The sequence below is a fragment of the Staurois parvus genome, unplaced genomic scaffold (genome assembly GCF_062004578.1).
Source record: "Staurois parvus isolate SC_StPar_1 unplaced genomic scaffold, SC_StPar_1.0 ptg001134l, whole genome shotgun sequence".
NCBI lineage: Eukaryota > Metazoa > Chordata > Amphibia > Anura > Ranidae > Staurois > Staurois parvus.
The window spans coordinates 913,438-924,172 of record NW_028318930.1 but is presented as its reverse complement, the minus strand read 5'-3'; positions in this window follow the sequence as shown (position 1 = coordinate 924,172).

The following is a 10,735-nucleotide window of genomic DNA, read 5'->3' as shown; positions in this document are numbered from 1 at the left end:
AGGCCATTTTTAAAAAATGTTTTGATTATTTTATAATGTACATTAAAATCCATAATTATTGGGATCTGATCTACACTGACCCCATTAATGGCCACTTCTAGTTTCTTCTCTTTATCTTTTAATAACATTTCTCTTTCCATATTCAGGTCCTTCATGAAATCAAGGAAAAGGAACATAGTGACATATCTGGCCAGTGCAGATGTCGCATCCCTGTACACTATTATTGGACATGAAGAAGCCATTAAGTCAGCAGAATGGGGATTACGAGAGTTTAGTGACATGAAGTGGACGCAAAGAAAGTATATAGTGGAATGTTTAGATTTTTGTTTATCGCACAACTACTTTTGGCATGACCATAAATTCTATAAACAAACTAAGGGTGTGGCTATGGGGGCGAGGTTTGCCCCCAGTGTGGCCAATTTATTTATGGCCCACTGGGAAGAAGAGGTTATTTACCAACAACCCCCCAAAGAGCTCCTTGTATTTAAACGCTACATTGATGATGTATTTATCATATGGAAGGGTGATGTCAACTCCCTATTGGCGTTTTTTAATAAACTTAATAGTAATAACAAAAATATTAAGTTTGCATGGGAGCATAGCAATTCCCACATACATTTTCTGGATTTGGAGAAGTATACAACAAGGATCTATAGTTACAAAAACTCTTTAAAAATGTAGATAGGAATGGATACATTCCGAGTGACAGCTGTCATTACCCTTCCTGGCTATTTAATATTCCGAAGGGCCAATTTATACGACTTAGGAGAAATTGTACTAAAAAAGATGATTACAATGAACAAGTAGAGATGATAGGGGAAAGATTTATTTCAAAAGGTTACCCAAGAGAGCAAATTGTTAATAAAATGAATATGGTTGGGAATATGGAAAGAGAAATGTTATTAAAAGATAAAGAGAAGAAACTAGAAGTGGCCATTAATGGGGTCAGTGTAGATCAGATCCCAATAATTATGGATTTTAATGTACATTATAAAATGATCGAAAATTTTTTTAAAAAACATTGGCCTATTTTAAAAGTGGATCCTTGCCTAAGTAATATAATTTCAGAAAAAACGCATTTTATCTATAGAAAGGCACCCACTCTAAGAACAAGATTGGTAAAAAATGTTTTAGATCCTCCAACAAAAAATAAACGGGTCACCTTTCTGGACCAAAAGGGTTTTTTTCCCTGTAGGTCATGCTTTGCATGTAAGGAAACCAAAGAGAATAACATAAAAAGAAAATTTTTTGAGTCTAATGCTAATGGGACAAAATATGAGATCCGTGAATTTATTTCATGCAGGACAGAAGGGGTGGTCTATGGGTTGCAATGCCAATGTGGGTTGCAATACATAGGCAGAACCAAAAGACCCATTTGGAAAAGGATTAGAGAGCATATTCAGAATATCAAAAATGGTTATCCAAAACACAGTGTTTCTAAACATTTTTCCATGTGTCATAATAAGGACCCCTCGACATTAATTTTTTGGGGCATTAAAAAATACAAGAGACACTGGAGGGGAAGTCATAAAGTGCGGTCTCTTAGCCAAGCAGAGTCACGATAGATTTATACGATGCAAACACAAGTGCTGAAAGGTCTGAATATAGAATTCGACCTGAATTGTTTTATAAGTGATTTTTAACTTTTAAAAATATTTATTTATTTTTTAATTTCAATTTTAATCATTCTCTACCTGGCTATAAGCACATTACTATTTATATAGGTGAGGTTTTGTTGTGTATATCTGAGATATATTATTATTTTTATTTCATTCCATTATTGTAAACTTATAACATGGGGTGTCTACATGGAGTCGAATTATATAATTTGTATATATATTTATATTGTCATGAATTGCCATTATTGTTTTTTATATAATACCCAAGTAATTGATTTGACCTACTGGTCTGGAGATTATTGGGAGCACATCTAGGGTAGAATTAGGTTCCTTGATATTTGAAGGCGATCTTCTTATATATTAAGTCTAATTGGGATGGATCATTATTGTCCATACGTGTTGGGACTTCAATAATATGGCCGCCGAGGGTTGCCCTGTGAGGTGATTGACACCTAGGCAGCCAATATAAATGGGAGGCGATAACATGGGCGGTTACCCTGATGAAGTCACGTGATACTCGTGACATAACGCGTTGGTACGCCTATCGCCATTTCCAGCGCCCGCGCCATATTGGGACTCCATGAAGCCACATGTGATGAGGATAGCTGAAGATGTTTGCTGATACCTGCTAACATGTGAGTGGGTATTTTTATTTTAATTCAATAAACACGATAGTATTACACTATGGAGCCGGTTTGCTTGCGTCTCTGAGTGGAACCTAGAGGTGTTGCCAGAGCGGTGGAGTGCAGGAAGAAGTCTGGTCAAAGCTCCGGTTACTTACCATTACAGCCTTACTGAGAAAGGCATCTGTAGGAGATCGTCTGAACATTATTATAACGCTGGCTGGCCCTTGTGGTCATTGCAAGGAGGTGAGGGGGCACTCAGACCATTTTGGGATTCATGGCACATATGGCACATTCACATATATGAAGATCTTTTCACCTGTGTGCATAAAGTGGACTGATTTATCACTTCTAGTCACGGATTAAGTGTGTCACTCTTGCACCAGTGATTGTTATACGTTAGAAAAATGTCATTCACTGACGGAGATTTATACTCACTTATGATCTAAATGTTAATAATGCTGTGATATTACTTTATTCTATTTATTTTCCGATTCAGCTTACTGCTAGCTGTATAGATTATAGTATTAGCGCTGCACCATATATATATATATATATATATATATATATTATTTTTTTTTTTTTGCCTTGTGGATGTTATTCATTGGTACATAGTGGGTGTTAGCAGCTTTTCATTGATTAGTGCAATCTAAGCGCACGGGCTTTTATACATCTTTTTGAATATACAGTAGGTCAAAATGTAGCTATTCATGTTGGAACTGGGTACCATTGGGAAATCACCTTGTAGTTGGCCTCCTGCACTAGTCCATTTTGAGAAGCAGATCAGCCTCCCAGTGGTTTGCATAAGGCGGCGCATTTAAATTTGGTAGGTAATTAGGTATTGATACAATTTGGAGATTACACTTGGAGCATGGGGGGTCAGATGCACACATATGCTCATGCACCACCATCTGGTCAAGCGAAGTAGATGAGCCATGTTGAGAAGAAAAGAAGAGCTTCATTTGTAAACATCTGAAGATTTCTGAGCTAGGCAATTTGTGCTGCTTACATAATGTGGCAAAGGATTTCAGGGTGGCGAGTGTAGTTAAATGATGCAGCCTAGTTGGAGCTACAAAAGCTGGGTTGAACAATGGATTGTTAAGGAAAGAGAGAACAACAAAGAAGTGACAAAGCCTATCCGATAAATTAAGTGAATGAAATGCAACTGGACTGATCACACTTCTACAATCAGACAGCTTAAGCTGTAGGATGTTGTCAAGAATAAGGGATCCACAATATGCAGTCCCCAGGCTCACCCATAAGGGTACTTCTTGCTTCAAGTAAAATTTAACCATTTGTGCTAATTGACCTGAGTGAAAACACTTTTGAAAGTGGGGTAGCCCTAGCCCTCCATCTAATTTAGATCACATCATAGCAGCAGTAGGAAGCCTCAGTTTAGTGGTTCCCCAGATATAGTGAGTCACCTGCCGTTGCAGTATACAAAAGTAGTAGGATGGAATGGGAACCGCTAAACCTCTAAAGAGGTAAAGCATTTTCAGAAGCTTAGTCACTATTTAACCATTCATTAACCAATTCAATACCAGGCAATTTTACACCTTCACGCCCAGGCCAGTTTTCAGGTTTCAGCACTCTCACAATTTGAATGACAATTGTGCGGTCATACAACATTGTACCCAAACTAAAATTTTATCATTTTCTTCACACAACTAGAGCTTTCTTTTGGTGGTATTTAATCACTGCTGGGGTTTTTATTTTTTGCTAAATTAACAAAAAAAAGACTGCAAAATTTTGAAAAAAAAACACGTTTATTTAGGCCATGATGTATTCTGCTACATGTCTTTGGTGAAAATAACCAAAATTAGGATGTATTATTTAGTTTGTAGGAAAGTTATAGAGTTCACAAACTATGGGATATATCTGAAAACTGATCAATCCTGAAGTACTGACAGCCAATCTAATTTCTTAAGGTCCAGGAATGTCAAAACAGTACAGATATCCCCCAAATGACCACTTTTTGCAAAGTAGACAGTCTGACGTATTTCATAGGAGGCATGGTGAGGTTTTTGAAGTTGTAATTTTTTTTGGTCAATTTTTTGGAAAATGAAAAAAAAAATTCACTATTTTTTTTTTCACATACTGTCACCAGTGCAGTACAGCGTCATCATATAACTGGCATGGCAGTGATCAGGGACACTGGTGACAGTACGAAAAAAAAATTTAAATTGGTTTATTAGTTTTAATTTTTTATTACTTTTTTTTCATATTTCACTATGACCAAAGTAGTATAATGTTACCATAGTAACATTGTACTACTTTGGGAAAGTGATCATTTTTTTTTTTTTTTACACAATTTGCTTATAGCTTATAGCTGTGATTTGGTCATGGCTAATCACATGACACAGCTGGGCTGTGATTGTCCCAGCTTGTGCATGCGATCGCTGTGACCATTCACAGCTAGACACACTTGTATACAATGGATGGCATGAAAGGAAGCCAAGCATTATATACAACTGTCATTTGACCTGCTGACATGGTACTGGCAACGGGGCCGGTACAAAGATTTGTCATCTGCTGTGTCCGAGGTACACGGCCGGTGACAGATCGCACTGTAGAGCGGCCCTGCGGGCAGGCACACTGCGCATGCCTGGAGGGACGAGCTGTTCGCCTGGCCGCCATCTGGCTATAAGCTGGGCGGCAATTGGTTAAAGGCAAGGAACTATGAATTGGTCCCATAAGATCTCCCACCCATAAATTCAAATCATAGGATTCGTTCTAGGAGAGAGGGAGAAGAGAAAATGAAAAAAGTAAAAAAAAAAGAAAAAAAAAAAAAAGGAAAAATGACAAGGTAAGTGAACAGGCTAACTTCTAAGTAGAAATTAGATCTGCATTCTGAAAAGATATGAATCTGACAACAGATGACAATACAGGTGAGATTAAAAATAAATTTAGAAACCATAAAAAACTAATATTTGAATAGAAAATGGGATATAACATCATTAGACTCATATATCAAAAATGGAATAATCCCATGAGGACTAAGGGAAAGAGTAATTTCAGATAAAAACACCTATATACTCCAAGATTCTTGGCAAAATGGAAGGATAAATGCATAACACATGGTATAGAAATTATGCGTTTAATAGTTGAAGGAAAAATTCAACTAAATGAACTATCTGAACAAATTGGAATAAGTACTGAATCCCTTGATCCTCTTAAGGATAATCCAGAATTTGATAAAGACAATGAGCTTTTGAAAAAAAGATTGAAAAAAATACAAAAAAATTTGAAAATTTACTAAACAGCAAAAATTCAAAAGAGATATAGAAGATTGGGGTAAGGATGAAATATTTGATTTATCTAATACACATGGAAGATGCAGATCTAAACAAAAATGTTATCTATCACATAAAAATAGACCAAGATCATCGGTAAGTGAGGATGATGAGGATAATAATATTAAGAAATCAGTGAGTTTTTTAGAAAAGGAAAAAACCAATATGGAAAGTACAGAGACCCCAAAATCTGGGAACAACCATACGAAACTACAAAAAGACAAAAGAACTACCCAAAATGCCCCCAAAACAACAAATATAAATTGAACAATGAGTCACAAAAAATAGGCTCGTTAATAAATTTAATCTTCATGGAAATATTGAAGACTTTAAAGAAATTAATCTGTCTAAATTTAATCTTGAATATAAACATTTTGATTTATTGCGTAAAGGACTATCCTTTTCCCCTACAAATAGAATGGAACTTTTTGAGGTATTTAAAGATTTGAAAATACTATTGAGGATTCCATTCATCACAGAAAATACATTAATCAATTTGAACTAAATACTGAGGCAGATAAACAAGCAATTAATGACCTATTAAGTCGCTTCGAAAAAGGGATGACAGAGGAGGAAATAGGAGAGGGGACAACTTCCACCAATTCGAACAGAAATACTAGACAATACTAGGCAATTGAATGACAAATACCTATCATAAAATTATCAAAATCCATTTCCTAAAATAGTAAATATCCTTAATCGAAAAATTATTTGGACATATGAAGCAAATCTGTTGACTAAACAGGAATACGATATGCTCAAAATTGACATCTACAAAATCCCTACTTTTTATGTGATTCCGAAGATTCACAAGAATCCACTTAAATCACTTGGTCGTCCTAATGTATCTGCTGTAAATGGTCCTCTGGAAACAGTAGGTAAATTTATAGATGATTTACTTAAGAATTTAGTAGTTGCATTACAATCTTATGTTAAAGACACAAGAGACGTTCTATTTGAAATAGAAAATTTTAAAGTCCCAGAAGGTGTACTCCCAGTAGGTATTGATGTAGAATCCCTGTATACCTCCATTCCACATAAATGGGGACTTAGAGGGTAGCTTATTTCCTGGAGTTACATTACCCAGAAATGGGGGCCCAAAATGAATTGATTCTTGATGTTCTGGAATTCATGCGGTTTTCAATTTTTGGGTAAATTTTTTCAACAAATTTGTGGAACATTTATGGGAGCCCCTTGGGCCCCAGCCTATGCGTATCTCCATTTGGGACTTTGGGAGGTGGATTCAGTTTATACTTTGCCATTGTATGGAAGCCATGTTACACAATGGCTCAGATACATTGACAATATATTTATGATTTGGGAAAGGAGATGTTAATCAATTACAGGAATTTTTTACCATTTAAATCAAAATAATAGGAATATCAAACTAACATAACTATGACTACAAGGAAATTTCTTTTTTAGATCTGTCCATCTCAATCCAAGAGAACACATTGATTACCAGAACATATAGGAAAGAGACTGCAGCTAATACTCTTTTACACGCAACTAGTCATCACCCTGAAACATTAAAACAAGGTATACTGGTTGGCCAATTCCTTAGAATAAGAAGAAATTGTACAAATGAAACTCAATTTAAAATAGAGGCGGCACAGCTTAATCAGAGATTTAGAGAAAGAGGCTACTTGCATAGAACCCTGAGGAGAGCCAAATATAAGGCTTCATGCAAAGCTAGAGGGGAATTACTTGGAAACAGTAATAATAAAATAAATATAAAACAAAATGAACCCATTAGGTCATAAAGTATGGACAACAATGGAAGGAAGTTAAAAAAAAGTATTGTACTCTCACTGGCATTTAGTATGAATCCAGGAATAGCGGAAATAGTAGGAGATAAACCACAAATGGTAGCTAAAAAAACCTCTAACCTAAATTACATTCTGGTACAATCAGAATTTCAAAAAATCCCTAAAGAAAATTGGTTGACAAAAATGGGTAAAAACTACAGGTATGTATCCATGTGGTCATTGTGGATTTTTTTGTTGTTTTGTACATTGGGGCAAATCTGACAATGTTGATAATTCAAAAACTTATGAAATAAAAGAACTTTATAAATTGCACTAACAGTAATTTATATGCTAGAATGCCCATATAAAAAATTCTATATAGGAAAAACAAAAAGATCTTTAAGAATACGTATTAATGACATCACGCTCTACGTAACACCATGCTGCAATGTCCATGAGGGGAAACCGGAAACTGCCAGTACTTAGGCTGACTCCCAGGAGTTCATTCAGCTTTACATGGCGATACACCACTTCCACCGGTGGCAAGTAATTTTTGAATAGTGCTAAGTAATGTCTTGTACTTTATATTAACGGGACTTTAATGTTCTTAGTCTCACAGAGGAACTCTATTCAGAAGAGAAATTTTTGGGCCTTGTATAGGTGACAACTTTTTATGTGCTATGCGTTAAGCATTGATAAAGGAAAACGGGACTTTGTCCATAAACCTTTTTAAAGAAACTGCCTTGCTCTTATTTAGAAGAGGAATTTTTGGGGCCTATAGTAGGCTATTTTCAAATATGTCCAGTGCAGTATTGCGATGCAAGCTTTACTTACTATACTAATTTTTGGAACTTAGGAGGGTTATCACCTCTTATCTTTTGAAAACGGGTCATAAGATCCATATTCTGTATAAAAGTGGAAACAATGGTGACCCCTATTAGGGTAACTTATTTTTATTTGATACTGCCCACAGTGATTCATGATTTTCTGTATATTAATATCTTTATTATTCATCATAGATTTACCATTCTTGTTATCCACTGAGTTCATCCCATTTAAGGAATAATCGGCCGATTGAGACTGGCCATACACAATGCAATTTCCTTTACCAGCTTATAATATGATGATGGAACACAAGGAAGGTAATAACATTTATGACATTTTTCCTCTTCAGAGCCATTAGAAACCACTGGATTTAAGCTTGTTGCTATAGATACAGATATAAGTATATGGTAACTCTTCCCAGAATCTTTATTCATGGCACATTTATCCTCCAGGAGTTTTACTACTCACTATTCCATCATGCAACATTGAAGAATATATGAAGGAAGTACAAAGACATTTCCAAGATTGGAGAACAATATAAAACTGAAGATATAACCATTCTGAATACTACTGTAATGGACTCCGCAAACAACATAAAAGAAGATTTTTTTTTTTTCTGTCCAGTACTTACTACAGTTTTTCCAACCATTTAAATTGATGCAGCTAAGTGTATACGCAGAACCCTTTTTTCGTTTTTATTTTTGTAATTGACTGTGTGTGCACCATGTTTAAAATGCCAAACCTTTCCGTGATCTAAATAAAATTATTTGCATCCACTATTGATGGTGATAATTTATGCCGCATAAGATTCATAGTATACCATCTTTTTCTGGCAGGTCTGCCCTAGTCAGCTGCTAACCTTTTCTTACCTCTAAGTAGACATAATGTCTTGATACTCTGGGATAAATTGTAAAATAATTCTAGTAGAACTATGTTCAATGGAGATGCTGGTCTCTGTGATTAGAGGCTGCAATAAGATCTTCCATAGATTTGACTTCATTTAAGTATGCATTCTTAACTCAGAAAAGCACCTTATATTGTTCTCAGCCTCCTCCAAATCTCTTTTAGGGTGTGTGGTGATAAAACGGTTTGCAGGTTGCTACATTTGTTCTCCATGTCCCACTGCATGTAGAAATGTTGCTGCCCTCTTTCTTTCTCCCAAGATGGACTAGGGACTATAGGCTTTATAGTGTGCATAAAGCAAGGCACATACCCACAACCAACTTGCCCCTCCCCCCAGGCCATTATCTGGGTTCTACAAATTTTTGCTAGATCTTTCCTCCCGCACGACCGAATATTATATTAGAGAGTAGGAGACTGAGTTAAGTTGACACCTTCCTAGTTAGGTACAGTTGAGGAACAGGGATGCAGGGGATTTTCATTTTTCTCCTCCCCCCTCTACCTATCCCTCGCTCTCCCAGTTCTTCTATTTATTGGTTTAAGTTTCACTAAGCGCACTTGTGGCACTGGAAGACTTAACAGGCCTTCAGTTTTGACCGATTAATACTGGTTTCCTATACCCAATGGTACTGACCTCCAATATACGTTGACTGTAATTGAAGTTTTTCTCTTGGTAGCTATGACCATGCAGGGGATAGGGGTTTGTCAATTCTTATTATATTTTGTAATTGATGGCCTTTCTTTAATAAAAGTGTCAAATGTTAAAACAGCCTACCCACCGTTCCCAATTGTATAACATGTGTAACATATGGATAAGAGTGAAATTTATAGGTCGTGTGACATTGTGAGGTCCTGCCACCTTCTAAAAACAGGTAAAATCGCACAGGATTCTCATGAATGTGGAGTAAGGGGCTCCAGAGTGTCTGTGCTGAGTGAGAAAAGTTGGGTTCATAGCTTTCTTCAGGTTTTGTAATTCCCAGATTGGGCTCTGGAGTTTTCAAATAACCTTTTGAGGGATAAAGCCTCCTGTGTCTGGGTCTTGCTGGAGACCAGCAGGGTGTGGGTGCAGGTGTGCACAGCCCTTATAAATCGAATGCCTGACAGCAGTTCAGGGCTTCGTGCTCCCGAATAGTCTGAGGATGCAAGAGAGCAGGCATAAGTGTGAATGTCTGCGCCATACAAGTGAAGTCTGTGAGGGTACGGTAGACGACCAATGAATGTGCAGACAGAGCTGCGAAGGGTACAGCTATTTTATGAGAGTGCAGGGGTGCTGCAAGTTGGCCTGGGGGCCCTATCAGAGGTCTGAATCTGATGCCCGAGAAGGTGCTGCTGCAAGAGAGCCAGGAGACTGATTATTTATGTGCATGTTTTGAAGGAATAGTGGAGACCCTTGCAAGGGCAATTTTTTAATATGTGGAACCTACGCTTTTGTTTTAAATAAAAGTGGGTGATCAAGTGCTGAAACTTAGCACTTTTCAGTGAGTTCACACCAGCCAGGAACTATTACATTTGAGCAAATACCCCTACCATATCACAGTAGTAACCCTTACAGTAAAAACTTTATTAGTTTGGGCAGCACAGTGGCTAAATGGTTAGCACTTCCGCCTGGCAGTACTGGGGTCATTGGTTCAAATCCCAGCCACGGCACCTCCTGCCTGGAGTTTGCATGTTCTCCCTGTGCCTGCGTGGGTTTCCTCTGGGTACTCAGGTTTCCTCCCACACTCCAA